Source organism: Haliotis cracherodii, unplaced genomic scaffold, assembly GCF_022045235.1.
Source record: "Haliotis cracherodii isolate W230 unplaced genomic scaffold, xgHalCrac1.p SCAF_9, whole genome shotgun sequence".
NCBI lineage: Eukaryota > Metazoa > Mollusca > Gastropoda > Lepetellida > Haliotidae > Haliotis > Haliotis cracherodii.
The window spans coordinates 35,891,400-35,910,053 of NW_027266343.1; the positions used below are offsets into that span (position 1 = coordinate 35,891,400).

The following is an 18,654-nucleotide window of genomic DNA, read 5'->3' on the forward strand; positions in this document are numbered from 1 at the left end:
TCCTGCGACACAGCAGAGTTGTCGATGGACAGAAATAGAACCAAAATCTCATGGAGCCTCGTTTTCGGAACTGATTAATCTCGTGACCAAATAACACCGTGTTGTATGACGGTCAGCCGTGCTCGGGGTGATGTGCCAACGAACTTCTGAATTAAGTTGACCTTTTCTGACCGTATCGTAATCAGCTTTTGTTGATTAAGGAACCGACCACCTGGACATAGAAAGTTCTGAGAGTGTTCTCCTGTGTGGTTTTAATCAGTGAGTGAGTAACCCCTGGTTTTAACGACGCTTTTAACAGTTATATCACGGCGTGTCAACGTAATGTTGGAGGAAAGCCCGACGTGATGCAGGTGTCAGACGTTTGCGACTTTGGATAAACAAAGGAGCGCGGGTTGGGTGCAGACAAACCTAGAGACATTCGAGGCGAACTGACGAACCCCGAATCACAGGTCTGTGGTGTGCCTCGCGAATTGCTACGCCTCAGACGATTGGGCCACCCAAGCCCCTGTTTTAATGAAGAGGGGACGCGTGTGACCCAGGGTATTCACCGTGCAAGGGCCGGTTATTTTGGGTTCGAATCCCAGTTTCGCCCACTTATGAACCATGATATGACTGGGTCCAATGGATTTTTATTTGCCTTGGGGAGTTGCGTCCCTTAGATTTGACAGAATCCGTTTCTCATTGGTTTGAATACTATATTAAGCGAAATATCATAAGTTGTAAACGTCTGCGACCTGTGTTACTCTTGGATATTTTTATGTCGTTTAAAACCACTTAAAATTAAACTCACTCTCTGAATAATTCAAAGAGGGGTGGAATAATTTACCCTTTACTTTCTCGAGGCACCTAGTACCTTGTGATATAACTGAAATACTTTAAAATGTCAAAGTAGCATAATAAACCAAACTTACACGGATGTGAAAGAATGGTTGTATTAGCGAGTGGGCGAGTCGGGTTTTATAAAATTTTTCTCAATATTCCAGCCCATGTGAGACACTTCTGCTAATGGGCGTTTGGAAGAGGGTTATATTTAATTTAATTATTTCAAAGGACCCTGGTATGCACTTATCACGTAGAGTTCAAGCACAGGTGAGATCCTTCCTGGAAGCTGGTGTTAGAAAGTGTATGTATTAATGAAGGGGCCACGGATGCATCTGTGACCCAGCGTTCCAGGTGGGTCCAGAACTTAATTCCTTCCGGAGGTGGTAGTTCCAATTGACTCGCAAAATGTTCGATGGTAAGGCGTCACACGCCAATACTCACCTTTCATCCACGACCCACCATTATGCCACGGTCTCCATCAAGTGTTTAACACTGGATCAGCAATATTCCAGGGGTTTGGGCCAGACAAACCAGTGGTCAAAAATATGTAGGGCGTCCCGGGGTAGAATAGGTCTTCAGGAACCAATGCATGCCGTAAAAGGCGACTATCCTTATCGTAAAAGGCGACTAACGTGATCGGGTGATCAGGCTCGCTGACTTGGTTGATGCATGTCATCATATCCCAATTGCGTGGAGACCCGTGAAGATGCGGGGTAGAATAGTTCTTCGGCAACCCTTGCTTGCCGTAAAAGGCGACTATGCTTGTCCTAAGAGGCGACTTACGGATCGGGTGGTCAGGCTCGCTGACTTGGTTGATGCATGTCATCGATCCCAATTGCGTGGATCGATGCTCATAATATAAATCACTGGATTGTCTGGTTCAGACTCGGTTATTTACAGGCCGGCGTCATATAGCATGAATATTGCTGAGTGCGGCGTAAAACAACCAACCAATCAACCCATTTGCGTGGATCGATGCAGATTATATCAGTCACTGATATGTCTGGTCCACCCTCGATTATGTACAGATCATATAGCTGCAATGTTGGAGTGCGGCGTTAAACAACAAACAAGGCAATGACACGCCCCCATTCAGATCCCCGGGCCTGACCAACCCATCCAATGTAGTAACCCTTTACGACCTATAGATCTGGAGTCCTGGGGGCCTTTTCCAACCCGGGCCCCCAATAGGTGGTGGTTATCAAGGATATTCATTAAGCATTAATCAGAGTTGTCATAAAAGCATAGGTTGGTAGCCTAGTGGTTAAAGCGTTCGCTCGTCACATCGAAGGCCCGGGTTCAATTCCCCATATGGTTATAATGAGTGAAGCCCATTTCTGGTGTCCCCAGTCGTGATATTGATGAAGTGTTGCTAAAAGCGGTGTGAAACCACATTCACTCACTCTTAAAAAACATCACTTACCCGAAATCTGAGAGATTAACATTGGGAGGGTAAATTCGCTGAAACTATTTTTGGAAACACTTTGTATTTTTCATTATCTTAATGTGCAGTTAAGACACAACATATCATTCGTGAAATCCAGCTACTAATGCTCATGTCATCCTTTAAAGGTAGTTGCTATTTGATTAAGACCTGCGCAAGCCTGGCTGCACTTTCCATTTTTGCGTCTAGCTCCGAGGTTGTCTTAGCTGCAAATTGTCAGCACACATCAGGGTTGCTCGCAACTTTTCAACATAAGCCCAGAATGTGATATTAGGTCCACCGCATGACTGGTCCGGAATTTGTCCGTTGTCGTTATGTGGACATAAAAGGACAACTGCATCCGATGCGACTCGCGCATGGACTGCTTTGGGGGTAAGTGCGGGAACCTTGATTACATCGAACAGGCAAGAAGAATCTCAAATAAGCTTACAGAGATGCCTTTCAAACAGAAAGCGATCGAAAGCGTAATTACTCAGATAATGATAGGATATTTCTGGGCACTTCTTTGCATTATTTTATCAGGACGAGGCTTGACTGTGTAGTATCACCGGAAAGGGAGATTTACCTCGGTAACAAGTCAGCATGGCTGATCTGTGATTGCAATGAAACACCCGGGAAATGTAGATGCAGGAGAGGGTAAAGGATGGTGACAGAAGACGGCGGGATGGGGTAAAGGATGGACAACGAGGTATGGTAAAGGATGGGTGACATATGATGGCGTGATGGGGTAAAGGATGGGTGACAGACGATGGGATAAAGAATGGTGACAGAAGACGGCGGGATGGGGTAAAGGATGGTTGCAGAAGACGGCGGGATGGGGTAAAGGATGGTTGCAGAAGACGGCGGGATGGGGTAAAGGATGGTTGCAGAAGACGGCGGGATGGGGTAAAGGATGGTTGCAGAAGACGGCGGGATTGGGTAAAGCATGGATAATGGGGTATGGAAAAGGATGGGTGACAGAAGACGACAGGATGGTGAAAGAAGATGACTTGGTGGGGTAAAGGATGGTGAAAGAAGATGACGTGATGGCGTAAAGGATGGTGACAGACGACGGGATAAAGGATGGTGACAGAAGACGGCGGGATGGGGTAAAGAATAGTGACAGACGATGGCTTGATGGGGTAAAGGATTGTGACAGACGATGGGATAAAGAATGGTGACAGAAGACGGCGGGATGGGGTAAAGGATGGACAACGAGGTATGGTAAAGGATGGGTGACATATGATGGCGTGATGGGGTAAAGGATGGGTGACAGACGATGGGATAAAGAATGGTGACAGAAGACGGTTGGATGGGGTAAAGGATGGACAACGAGGTATGGTAAAGGATGGGTGACATATGATGGCGGGATGGGGTAAAGGATGGTGACAGAAGACGGCGGGATGGGGTAAAGGATGGTGACAGAAGACGACGGGATGGGGTAAAGGCTGGGTGACAGACGATTGGATAAAGAATGGTGACAGAAGACGGTGGGATGGGGTAAAGGATGGTGACAGAAGACGGCGGGATGGGGTAAAGGATGGGACAGAAGACGGCGGGATGGGGTAAAGGATGGTGACAGAAGACGGCGCGATGGGGTAAAAGATGGTGACAGAAGACGGTGGGTCGGGGTAAAGGATGGTGACAGAAGACGGCGCGATGGGGTAAAAGATGGTGACAGAAGACGGTGGGTCGGGGTAAAGGATGGTGACAGAAGACGGCGCGATGGGGTAAAGGATGGTGACAGAAGACGGTGGGATGGGGTAAAGGATGGTGGCAGAAGACGGCGGGATGGGGTAAAGGATGGACAACGAGGTATGGTAAAGGATGGATGACATATGATGGCGTGATGGGGTAAAGAATGGTGACAGAAGACGGCGGGATGGGGTAAAGGATGGTGACAGAAGACGACGGGATGGGGTAAAGGATGGTGACAGAAGACGGCAGGACGGGGTAAAGGATGGGTGACAGACGATTGGATAAAGAATGGTGACAGAAGACGGTGGGATGGGGTAAAGGATGGTGACAGAAGACGGCGGGATGGGGTAAAGGATGGGACAGAAGACGGCGGGATGGGGTAAAGGATGGTGACAGAAGACGGCGCGATGGGGTAAAAGATGGTGACAGAAGACGGTGGGTCGGGGTAAAGGATGGTGACAGAAGACGGCGCGATGGGGTAAAGGATGGGACAGAAGACGGCGGGATGGGGTAAAGGATGGTGACAGAAGACGGTGGGTCGGGGTAAAGGATGGACAACGGGGTATGGTAAAGGATGAGTGACAAAAGATGGCGTGATGGGGTTAAGGATGGGACAGATGACGGCGGGATGGGGTAAAGGATGGTGACAGAAGACGGCGGGATGGGGTAAAGGATGGTGACAAGACGATAGGATGGGGTAAAGGATGGACAACGGGGTATGGTAAAGGATGAGAAAGAAGATGATAGGGTAAAGAACAGATGGATGACAGAAAATAACGCGGTAGTGTAAAGAAAATATGGGTCACAGATGATGGGTTGGGTAAAGGATGGTGACAGAAGATGATGGTGTAAAGGATGTTTGCTCCCAACGAGTTTCTATCGGGCTTAGTTTAAAGATATATATTCTCATGTACCACTGATCTTCAATGTAAACCCTTACCCAAGCAGAAGGTCCATATTTCAGACACAGCTTTGTTTATTCCAAATCAATAAAGCCTGGACTAGTGCTTAAAGGACAAGAGGTCGAGCGTACATCATGAGCATAGATCCACCAATTGGGATACGATGACATGCATCAACCAAGTCAGCGAGCCTGACCACCCGATCCCATTAGTCGCCTCTTATCTTACGAGAAGCGTAGTCGCCTCTTACGAGAAGCGTAGTCGCCTCTTACGAGAAGCGTAGTCGCCTCTTACGGTTGCTGGGGACCTATTCTAACTCGGATCTTCACGCGCCCCTTGAATGCGAAACCTGTCTAAATAAACTCCGTTTAACAAAAAAGCATCAAGAACACAAAGTACAAAAGCTATGTAGAAGAAAAACAGATCTCAAGACTGAAGCACATGTAACGTTCATGCACTCTTGGTTGTCCTCTTGATGAACAGGTTGTAACATATTAACGTCATATCCGTTTCTCGTAATCTCTGTTTGTGTCGACTGTGCTGAAACGTCCCCGTTTCCTGTCCACTTCCCCCTGTCTACATCCTCTTGATCAATATCACTACACAGGCTTCCATGTTGTTTATAGCATCGTCAGATCTACCCACATCGCTACACTGTGCTTCCGTGTCGGTAGATGCACTTCCTGAAAGCAATTAGTTTCAACATGCTGTTTCATGATTCCAATTGTCGAGTTCATCATGTGTTCTAATGTCGGTTGTCATTTCATGATAGCATGATCTGTATGTGTTTTCGTCTGCTTATTTTTATAGTGATAACAATTACCCAATTAATTTGTCCAGCCCCCGATGGTTAATTCTGACTCGACCGCTCATAGGTATGGCAGCGCCATGTTTGAGAACACTGAAAGTAGTATTATGGGCATGAAAGTGTAATACATGATTATATAGATCTCCGTCCCTCTCATCTCCGCACACTCTGAGATGGTGCCAATTCTTGTTCTAATATCTGGTATACATTCCCTCTTATTTCTATGACTTATTGATTTAACTTCCCTTTAATTATCTATATATGTATTACACTTTCATGCCTATAATAGTAGTGCCAACCTGACCTTTAGTTTTGCATATTTGTCAGTAAATGACCCCAACGAAAATCGTTTTTTTATCCGTTGGCTACATCCTGTCGTATCACTCAAACTGGTTTTTGGTGGGATATGCGCTGTGTTTCTTTTACAGTCTTTAAAGGCTGAAACAGAATGAGTGCGTGAGTTGGGCGCGTCAGTGGCGCAGTCTGAGAACCGACTTCAAATTCTTCATTGAGATAAATCACCAGGGAATCCGACTGGGGGAACTTTGACGCCATCAAGTCACGCTAAACACAATGTTTATTCCTAATACAGATTTTACTCTCCAAAAACACAAGCTTGATCAAACTGTACACATGATAACATGATAGTCAGATTACGAGGATGAGTTTGCACGACATGGGTCAATCTTTAAAGTGCTTGAATTTGGATGTGGTAGACTTTTAAGGCCTGTATTACTTCGGGCTTTCCTCCCACATCAACCTGACACGCAGTGATATAACTGAAATACTGTCCAAAAGTTGTTACATATTAACGTTAACGTGAATAATGTGGGTTGAATACCTCTTCTCCATCTTACCGGGGAAAGATAGTTAACTGACTTTATAAGTCCAGTTTTCTCCCTTGACGAACTAGGCTAACTCAGTTAACTCCCGTGATTCGGGACGATGACTCTTCTCTCGACCGCCTCCGTGGTCTAGTGGACGGAGCGTCTGCCCGGGGAGGGGAAAGTCGGTGGTTCGATCCCCAGCCGCGCCATACCAAAAAACGAGGTAATAGAACAAGGACTGGTCGGCTGGGGTCAGCATACGTGTATAGAGGTGAAATAATCTTGAACACGACGTTAAACCCCATTTCACCTCACCTCACCTCTTCCCCACCCGTGCTCGTGGGTTTCACCGAATTGGTAAACGTCTGAGACCTGCATCACTTCGGGATTTCCTCCCACATTAAGCTGGCACGCCACGATATAACTGGAATTCTGATAAAAGCGGCGATAAACCCAACTCACTCACTCACGTCTCCACTGAATGTGATGAATGTGACTCTGTTAATGACAATGACACTGGCGTTGCACTGCGGATCTATCTGACAGGGTAACGAGACGTTTGAAGACTCCGTCCTAGGGGCATCCAATTAAGGTCTCCGGTCTTCACAGCTACACGGCAAAGTGTGTGGGGCTGGAAATGCATACGCAAACATCTGGCGTCATGTTGTGATTCGCACGTGGAAACATCTTGTCATACTGTCCTCCTCACGTGACTCTGTTAGGATTCCAGGTTAATATAGGTCCCCAGCAACCTCTACTTGTCGTAGCGCGACGTCACGGGGATCGGGTGGTCATATCGATTGATATTTGCTATAAAACAGCATTGATTCATTGATCAACAAAGAAAGTTAATGTGTGTGTACTTTGACCAGACTAATGAAGGTTGGGAAATATTCTGTTCTTTAACCCACAACATGTATATACTAAGGGGCATGGCCCAGTTGGCTAATCAGGCGTCTAGTGGTACAGCGCCCGCACGGGGATCAGAAGGTAGGGGTTTTGATCCCCGGCCGCGTCACACCAAACGTTGTTAAAAGATGGCACTTGTTGTTACCCTGGCTGGCGCTCGGCATTAAGGGACTAAAACAAGGGCAAGTCAGCTCGGAGTCATGTTAAACTGCGGTATCGTATCACAGTGGGCTATCAGTATAAAATTGGTATTGGTCCGGACTAGTACAAGCAGCCACACACACACACACACACACGCACGCACACACACACACACACACACACGCACGCACGCACGCACGCACGCACGCACGCACGCACGCACGCACGCACGCACGCACGCACGCACGCACGCACGCACGCACGCACGCACGCACACACACACACACGTGCATGAGTGCAATAATCTTGACGTTAAACCCCATTTCACTTCACCAAAAACCAATGATCGTGGGCTCGAATCCCGGGTTGCCTTGTTTGTTTCTGTTCGTGGTTTCCCCGAAGTGGTAAACGTCTAAGAACGCTTCCATCCCGCACCAAGCTGATATGCCGTGATATACCAGAACTGCTGTACCAGGCGGCGTTAAGACCAACTCACTCATATATATACTGAGACTAACGCTCTAGTTTCGAATTATGTCTCTATAATTGCTAGTGAAAAGTGAGTTGTCTTTTTCATCCGGAATTTAGTTGAGTTTGCAAACAAAATGACTACCTGATAGGAAATTGAGTGAAATGTGGCGATATATAGATTAACTGTTGCCATGGGACGGTGTCTTTGCATAATCGATTTCTGTATTTCGATATGAGTTTGTCACTTGGTGAAAAAAGGCTGATGTGTTTCGTCTGATACGATGTTCAAAAATTGTTATTTTATCTGCAAAAAAAAATTTGGGGTTTCAAAATTATATTTTTTTCAGGTGTACAATATAACGGGACAATCGACATTGTGAGAATGACACTGGTCAATGTAGCAGACATTTTATCGCTGGTTGTGCATATTTCATGATGGTGCACCAACCAGGATAGAACTGGTCTTCAGCAACCATACTTGTGGTCAGAGGCGACTAACCGGGGATCGGGACTCGGAGTCAGATTTTCAGACTCTTTGCGTAGAGCGATGCCCATGATGTCAATCACTGGGTCAATTTCATTTGTACGTACTCACTCCAGATATCCGATGCATTTGTGAGTAAGCCTTATACATGTACTAAAGGAAAAGTTCTGGTCAACTAATAATTATTTATTACAATTGCCGAAGATATTTAATAAAACTAATCCACTAATACGGGCGCTCACATCAAGAATACTTTCTGAAAAGCCTCTAACCGAGTTATCTCCCTTTGACCAAATTGGCAAATGCTATCACATATTCCTCAGTTGGAGCCAGGCCTCCGTGGCGCAGGTGTTGCGAAGATGCTGATGGACATGTCTGTTTTTCCAGGTGTGTCCCCCAATGACTGAGGTCCCCCTTAGAGCGCTGGGGACGCGACGAGTGAGCTAGCCGGGGGTGTATGCAGCAGGGGGAGGATAGCACGTGCAGAGCCAGGTAAGTCACGTGGTCAGTGTTACATAATATTAGATTCGTGTTCAACGTTTGGGTTCAATGGCCATTTCTAGAATTCATCGATGTGGAGTGTTAGCATATCGCTGTGATTGTAAAGTTGGATTTTGGTGATGCACTCGTAATTCAATGACAAAGTAGACGAAATATTTATGGATAACAACTTCTTTATTGTACTGTAATAGCGACGTTTCGGTGTAGATCTTTATACCGTTGTCCTGCAAGACTGAATAATGAAACATTAACATTGACAACAGTTGTCATTAGTCAGAGAGATTGACATGAGTAGCTGGGCGGGTGAATGCTAGCTGTTGTCTTTCATGTTTCATGTTGAATACAGTCCAAGGGTTCGTCGGATCACACAGCTAGCGCATTTCAACACATTTCAGATTTGCGCTTAATGCTCTTCCCAACATTCTCAATGAAACCCCCGGCTTTCCATGTTGTTTAAATGTATCAGAAAAATCGTCGATCTGACGGCTGACACAATTTCGTGCACATGTGAGTGATAGTATTATTTAACATATTTGTAGAGAAAATAAAACCCTTTTTACATCATTGATTCAATGTCAGAATATTAATGTGCCTGTGTACCTTTCTTAAACTACCTTACACCAGAGACAGTGTATAAGATTTGTTTCATTAATATGTTTAAAACATATTTCTATTGCATTATTGAAATCCAGATAAAACAATAAGACTGCTTATGTAAATGCCACTCGTGAAAAAACAGATTCCAGTTGGTGAATGTATTTGGTTTTATTAATATGCTGAATGAATGTCCAAAACGCTTCTCTAGGACAGGATTGAAACTCATAGCTTATCAGGAAATGCCATGCACATCTGTTGACAAAACCAAAGCCAGTGGCATTGGAAGGGATTTGCTGGTTAGGCCCCTCTAGTGTAAGACTGTCGGTATGCTCAAGCAGGCAAAGCATTGATTGAGCGAGAAGACCCATTATGAGGCCTTATTTCCAATAATGCTGTAGGTGTGTAAAAGGAGTAGGTGACACTGGTTGTTATCTGATTGATTGGGGGATGGATTGCCGCCTCATGTCTGCTAGGGGGGCTTGTTTTCATCTGTGTTCCATGTCAGATTAGGACGGAACTCTGGGGAGTGTGATTGTACACCTGCCCACACAGACAGGTTGTTCAGAGTTTGGGGTGATAGGCTTGAAGGTGTTTTTCATATCACCATTAACACTGAGTTCAAAGAAATATTTAGTTCCAGCGTGGATAGTTCTGAGTCATTAGGACTATACCATGATGGCGCTTTGGGACCATTGGGATTTAATGTTGGGATTCTGGAAAAATACAGAATGGTTGGTTGGGTAGCATGTTTTTCATGTTTTGTCTTTGGTTATTGAAAATTCATTTTGAAAGCTTGGGTATCTGCTAACTTGTTATGTGTTTGGTATGATGTCAATAATAGATTTGGGAATTAAGAATAGATTGAGGGCTTGATAGAACCACAACCTTTGTAGCTCAGCAGGTGAGATAACCAGGGCTTGTTCAACAAGACACACATAGTCAGAACCAACATAGTCTGTAAGTTATCGAGCCTGGACAAGACAATCCAGAGATTGATATTATGAGCATCGATTTGCACAATTAGGATATGATGACATGCATTAATCAAGACAGCGAGCCTGACCACCTGATCCCTATCCTGTTAGTCGCCTCTTACAACAAGCACAGTCGCCTTTTACAGCAAGCATGGGTTGCTGAAGACCTATTCTAACCCGGTTCTTCATGGATCAGCAGATCAGTTAATCAGGTTTTGTTTAACGGGGCACTTGTAGCTCAGCACTTGTAGCTCAGCACTTGTAGCTCAGCACTTGTAGCTTTGTCAACGTAACCACAAGGGGATTCAGAGAACTGAATTATTAAAGCAACAAAACCCTTTTGCTAGCCACAAGAGCTGGTTGTACGATTCCAACTGTATCATGAGCATGTGTTGATGAATCACTATAAATACCACCCATACTCATGCATGTTACAGTAGCCAACTAGCATGAGGATTACTTGACTACAATGGATGGCCTTGCTGTTTGTGTGACATTGTACCATGGCTTTGATCATGTCAACTGGTTTGTGTGACATTGTACCATGGCTTTGATCATGTCAACTGGTTTGTGTGACATTGTACCACAGCTTTGATCATGTCAACCGGTTTGTGAGACATTGTACAACAGCTTTGATCATGTGGTCAACTGGTTTGTGTGACATTGTACAACAGCTTTGATCATGTCAACTGGTTTGTGTGACATTGTACAACAGCTTTGATCATGTGGTCAACCGGTTTGTGTGACATTGTACAACAGCTTTGATCATGTGGTCAACTGGTTTGTGTGACATTGTACCACAGTTTTGATCATGTCAACTGGTTTGTGTGACATTGTACAACAGTTTTGATAGTGCAGTCAACTGGTTTGTGTGACATTGTACAACAGCTTTGATCATGTGGTCAACTGGTTTGTGTGACATTGTACCACAGCTTTGATCATGTCAACTGGTTTGTGTGACATTGTACCACAGCTTTGATCATGTCAACTGGTTTGTGAGACATTGTACAACAGCTTTGATCATGTGGTTTGTGTGACATTAAAATATTGTACCACAGCTTTGATCATGAGGTCAACTGGTTTGTGTGACATTGTAAAACAGTTTTGCTTAACTGGGATGTCAACGTGCAAACATTATTCATTCATGCTAATTTGAGTGTTTGATTGGCATTGAGAATATAGAAGACGATGAGGACATGAAACTTTTATAGATACTTCTTTGTTGTTTGTAGAAACGTTTCAGAGCTAGTTCTTGCCCATTCATCAAATAAATACTGAGTGAGCAGATTTAGTTAATAGATACATGCTGATATGTTTACAAAAGGTGGGATTTATGCACAATTCGGGGGTCTTTTCATATTTAATAGATCAACATAAGTTGATAAAGTATAAGGCTGTGAGACTTGCCGAGGAATTTTTAACTTTTATCGACGAGTGTTGATATATTTGATATAAAAAAAACTCAGGTGAGATTCTATTTATCATCCAGAATCATCCCTACTACTTTTTCAGCTTGTGAACAGTGATAGCAAGTGTGTTCAATGTACAGCCAACCAGCTTCAGTGGCAGAGATATCTTTTGATTGTCATGTCATTGACTTAACTGATGGTGTCACAATGGCCTGCAAAACCTTGTGATGGAATAATCCTAGGAGATATCACTCTATGTCACCCAAGCGACAAAACAATATACCAAGAAAACCACTGGGGCTGGCTTGGGAGAAGCCAATTATGTAGTGAAAGTATAGTGAGGTGCTGGGTGTGATAACAAAGAGGTAACTATGGTAACAATATACCATGTCTATATGTTGGCCACACAGGACACGCTGGTAGGTAAATGCCTTGATCTCAGTTGGCTTCTTTCTTTGGATTTCTATGGCTTCTTGAAGTTTCCTCCTTTTCCAGTGATTGATGTTCGTATGGAAAATTTAATTTCTTTTACAATTATTTACGTTAAGCAATTGGATGCTGCATTTGCCTACTATAAGGACCAAGAAGTTCAACATTTTCCATCCATTAATTATGACTCAAGGAAGTCAAATTTTAAAATTTGGATCATGAAAGGCTTTTTTCTGTATGACTGATTTTGTACAATACAACCTGTGAAGATCTGGGTTAGAGTAGGTCTTCTGCAACCCATGTTTGCTATAAAAGGCGATTAAACTTGTCGTAAGAGGTGATTAATGAGTTTGGGTGGTCAGGCTCGCTGATTTAGTTGATGCAAGTCATCATATTCCATAAGCATGGAACAATGCTCATGATGTCAATCACTGTTATTTACAGACCGCCTTCATATAGCTGGAATATTGCTGAGTGTGGCGTTAAACAAAAAATAAACAAAAAATTGTGCAATACAATATACATAGAAGGGCTGGGACGAGTCCAAATTTACTACCCGGGTACCCACCCCCCTATTACCCGACCCTACCCGGGTACCCACTGTAGGTCTTAGGAGATGTCTCAAAATGTCCGATTGGGGACATTTTTAGAATAGCCCTGGCAAAACATATTGAGACACATTTATTAAACAGTCTGGTCATTCATACACTGAAGTTGAATGAAGTTTTATCTTTATTTAACCATATGAAAAAATCAGAAGGAATTGATGCATAGTCAAAAAGGAATGCAAACATTAGTGACTTGTAGTGTAACCATAGAGTTCTAGATTATTTTTGTCATCAAACAATATATCACGTGACTAACCATGGGTCCGGGTAGTCCTGTGGGTACCCGGGTCCTACTCAGTACCCACCCGCTCCGAATACCCGAGTTACCCATCCCAGCCCTAATACATAGGGTAAGTGGTCACAATGAAGACTGAAAAGACATTACAAAAAACAATGAAATAGAATGTAATGACCTTGCAAAAATTAAGAATCTATTAATGATGTATATATTTATTAATAAATATTTAGGTTGTATCTAAAGGCCAAGGTTCCCCTTCCCTAATGACGTACCAAGTTTGAGGGGTTTTTATACTGAAATTAGTTACAATTGACAGGAAAAAATAGATGTTTATAATTATACTGAATTTTTTTTTAATTATTCATAAAGTAAGTCATATTAAAAATATTCACATGCATGTGACTTAATATTCCATGTGATATCTCTCCATTAAGAGAATTCTATTCTTTAATAAATAAATATAAAATTAACAGAAAATAACCTGTCTGGATTATCCAACAAAACAGACTGCATAAGACGCAAAAGACAAAACAGCACTGACAGCTACGTATGGACCACTGAAAATCAGTGATGACACCAAGTGTCATTATTTAGGCTTACATGGTTCATCTTCCCGAAGCAAGGGTTTCAACTGACTATAAAACTCCAGTTTCCACCGAACTAGGCCGGAATTTCCAGGCTCGATCATAGCGCCACCAGTGGCTGTTGCAAGTTATGTTCCTTCTATGTCCCTTCTATTGACCAATCAGATTCTATCTCTAAAACCACTTGCATTTCCTTCAAACAAAATGGCAGCACGTAGACAAGACGATGTGATCGATAATCAAGATCTATACTGAAATGAAACGTGTCTTATCCCGCAAAGTGCATCAAATCACTTGAGCACCTTGATTAAAAACGTGAAAAGATTTACAAAATATCTGCCGACGTCCAGTTGACAGTACACATGCTTTGCAAATCCTGCAGTCGACTGAAATCCGATAGTTAATATCCATTTCGCTTACAAACCGGATGAATAGTTCATTACACGATTTTGATTGGACTATGCATAGACTCGTTAGTTCAGGCAAAATAAACTCCGGAATTCCAGTGTAGTTGGCAAAGGTGAAAACTGAACTTTTACAGTCAGTTAACTCCCTTGCTTTGGGAAGATGACATGGTTATTAAGGGATCTGAATTTATGGCTTGTAACAAATGTAACGTGAGCCTGCAATTCCTGTTCTATTTGAACTAACTTCAATATGAAGCTCTACTGAAACTTATACTCCCTCAGGGTCAGTGCACTGTTTGTTTTGCGATATAACTCAATGAAAACGCAGTAACTTCTATGATACACACGCACCATGATGCTTGATCTATTAACATTTAACCATCTGAGTATCATTTTATTCTTACTTAATCTATCTCCACAGTGTGTGCCCAAGCTTGTGAGAGCCCTTGCCAAACATGACTTTGTACATAATTTTCTGTAAAGTGTGAGGTTATTTGACTATTTCTAGCTGAGCTAACTAATTCAAACCAAATTTTACTAGACTTGGGATTTGGACAAGGGGCACTCACTGTCTCCATCACTTGGAGGCTATTGTCTTATGAAGAAATTTGTTAATGGATTCACCAACCAGAGCTAAAAGTGTGGGTGAAATATATGTCATAAGTGTAGATTTTGTTTTTTTCTCTTCCAACTGAAAGAAAACTGAAGTTTGATAATGAATTGATCCAAAGCATATTGGTCTTTAGCCACTTCAAACGTCTAACACAGGGAGGACTCCTTACTGTGTGGAAAGTATTAGCACCCTAGATTTTCAACATTTTTAGAACTTATTTATAAAAGTAATGTATCGGGATACTAGTCAAATCGCACCCATAGTATCGAGGTAGGTATTGTATTGCAACTCTCCGTAACGTTACACCTCTAAATATTACGGTGTGTGGCGTTTAACATCAAACAAAAAACAAAGATATGAAAAAGTAATTTATTTTAAACAACTTGAGCTGCTATAGACACTATATCAGTGCATAATCTTGGACGCGACCTTGAACCCCATTTCACCTCACCACCTGAGCTGCCATATGAGTATACAGGGGTGGCTGATTACTCGTAAGCTTTGATTGGAGGATAGCAAACATGTCATTCATTGGTCCTTGACCTCATGTGAAAACAGATGGATGTAAAATTCTTCTCGACAAGATTAACATCAACAGGGGGCAGTTTGTTGATATCTTTATGCAAGGTGTAGACACTCTCCATGCTTATATACATTGGTAATGACACTACACATGGGTGCCTATATGGTAAAGCATTGTACCACATTCAGGTCATTGTAACTCCAGACTTCTTTTTAAACTTGGTTTACAAATCTGCAGATTCTAAAATCTTGAAATGTTGCAACAAAAAAAAAGGGAAAAACTATTTTTCATTCCACCGACCAGAAAAAAGTTAAATGTTTGAATCCTGGTTCGCCCCGATTATGTTTCTAGGTTTGTCAGCACCATACCCGTGCTCGGGGGTTTCACCAAAGTGGTAAACGTCCGAGACCTGCATCACTTCGGGCTTTCCTCCCACATTAAGCTGACACGCCTTGATATGACTGGAGGACAACTCAAACTCACTGAACTGGCACTTGTCTGGAATAACACATGTCCCTTGAGAATTTCAATAATCTTGACTGCGATATTAAACCCCATTTGGCCACACCTCACGTCCTGGGAACTACTGTCAACATCCACACTTTGATGGTGTTCATACAGTATTGAAAAAAGTAGATTCTAGTTGTTTTTTTGTCATTGAATCAGCCATTTCATATCAATACAGAAATTGCATGTTCCAAATGCAAGATTTCTGCATCTGCATTGATTTCCATTAGGTAAACGTAATAAATTGTTAGCTTCAGTAATTTCTAGTCTTGAATGTTTGCTTTAACGCCCAGCCTTGAAAATGAGAGGGATCGATCTGGCATGGTTTGTTAGGTACAGTTACAATAAACTGACAAGTCGGGAACAGAGGAAGTGGGGGAACGAGGTAGAAGCAAAGTGTCTCCATAGGTCAAGGTGGTCGTGATGGGCCTAGACCAGACAGAATGGTCGTGGAGAGAATACCAGAATAGCCATGCCATGCTAGGATGGTCTTTTTATTGATGCTCCTGTGCTCATATCTTAAAAACCATCCATCCTCCTTATTCAGCTGGCTTATCACAGTGAGTGAGTGAGTGAGTGAGTGGGTGGGTGGATGGGTGTCTGAGTGAGTGAGTGAGTGAGTGAGTGAGTGTGGGTGGGTGGGTGGGTGTCTGAGTGAGTGGGTGGGTGGGTGAGTGAGGGTTTCATGTACAGTCAGCAATATTCCTATTTCTTATCTCTACAGCCTGCAATATGAGGCCCACAAGTCAGTTATCGATGAACATCCACATCATTGGGGTATGATGCCACACAATGAGCCAGGTTACACCTAGCAACCACACTATACTTGTATTAGTCTGCTAGGGCAAGGGGAGAGGCTTGGGGTCATGAAAAAATGAATCAGCAAAAGAGGAGGGCATATAAATGTATAACAACAATAGGGAATAACACAGTTCTACTTTTTCAAATAAAATTTCAAATCTGAATATTTTTTAGGGACTGGTCATGTATTACGGGGGGATGGGGGGTTCTGGTCCTGCACATGGAGTCTCAACACCATCCTACTTTATATAACACAGGCTTCTGTGGCGGAATCTACCAACTGATCAAACCACAATATGATAGTGTGAGAGGCGAGTAAGGGGATCGGGTGGTCAGGCTTGATGACTTGGTTGATCATACCCCAGATGTGTAGATTTATGCTTATGACGTCAATCACTGGAATGCATATGTCTGCCACAGATTGTTTACAGACGCTGGAATATTGCTTAGTGAAGCATTTTAACAAACAAACTAACAAGAAAAGAAGATAAAAAATTAGTTTAATTTAATTTTGTCCAACCACTCTATATTTGGTGGATTAGTAAAATGATAAAAAAATGAACTTAGAAAAATGCAATTATTAACTTTTCAAATAATAAATAATCAAGTGCATTGTATGCAACTGAAACAGCTTCTGAAAAAGTTGCCTTGTGTGACTAGGATAAATATATGTTGGCCTCTATGTCACTGTAAAAGTAGTTAACACCCTTCACAACAAACATAATTATCATTTACCTGAAAGAGGGAAATCCTGACACCATAGGAATCATGATGTCACAAAAACGCTCCGATCATGTGACAGTCACAAGTACCTTCCGACCATGTGACAGTATTTGGGGATGAGTGCAAATTCTTTGGCTCAAACGGGTCTAAAGTACTCACGAAAATGAAAAAAAAGATTTTGAATAAATGCAGTTAATATACAAAATATATGAATATTCAAACAACTCAATTAGTACTAATTGGCACAAATACAGCATATCAAAGGTTTTATGTCTTTTTACAAGTAAAAGTGTGTAAAAATATGAACAAAACAGACTATTGTTAAACAGCATAACCATGTGTTAGAAGATCAAGGTGAATGTCCATGACCTATGACACCTTGACGACAGGTGAAAACAGGTGCTTGAAACCCACGTGCATCTGATTGTCAGTGGTTAGTGATTTGTGAATGGCATTGTGGGATAGTGAATCATCGTCAAAATATCAGAACGTAAAAGTAACATATTCCCTTCTCAAACAACAACTTACAAGTCATTATTCTTATGTATATAAACATAGCTGTTATTTTTATTGTTGTTTTGATAACTTTTTTCCAGGCTAATTTGCATAATGCCTATAGAGTGTTTCTGCCATGTCAGTATGGACTTAGTTTTATTTTTGAATGTTGAAAGTGCCTACAAATTACCTCCTGGAAAGGGGGCGGTCGGGTAGCCTAGTGGTTAAAGTGTTCGCTCGTCACACCGAAGACCCGGGTTCGATTCCCGACATTGGTACAATGTGTGAAGCCCATTTCTGGTGTCCCCCGCCGTGATATTGCTGGAATATTGCCAAAAGCGGCGTAAAACCATACTCACTCACTCACTCACTCACTCACTCACTCACCTCCTGTAAAGTACATTTTGTATTGAGCACTGAGATAAAACTAGCAAATCCAGACTAGTACTTTTCCAGTTGTTTTGTTATTTCGTATGTACATCTACGTAATGCTTTGTGTGGATTATTAAATCCAGCAAAACAGTTTTTTTTCATTTCCATGAATACTTTCGTCAGAGAACTGACTCAAAACACAACTTCAGAAGGGAGATAACTCTATACAGCTGCGTGGCTGTAGACTTAATGAGTTGATACTATTGTGCCACACATGAAATGCTCCACAGAGGGTATTATAAATGAAAGAGTAAATGCAATAGATAAATGATTCTGTGTGTAGTACTGTGAGGATGAGGACATGAATTGTTAGCTTTACAGATAATTA

The 18,654-nt window shown here is 42.5% G+C and overlaps 1 protein-coding gene across 1 annotated transcript in view; it reads left to right on the forward strand.

Moving 5' to 3' along the window:
• The window catches only part of LOC139453411 (G protein alpha i subunit-like), a 175,820-nt gene that overhangs the window by 71,692 nt on the left and 85,474 nt on the right, over window positions 1–18,654 (forward strand). Inside the window, exon 2 of the mRNA XM_071235101.1 lies at window positions 8,873–8,977. The gene's annotated coding sequence lies outside the window, so the exon portion shown is untranslated. The remainder of the gene's footprint in view (window positions 1–8,872; window positions 8,978–18,654) is intronic.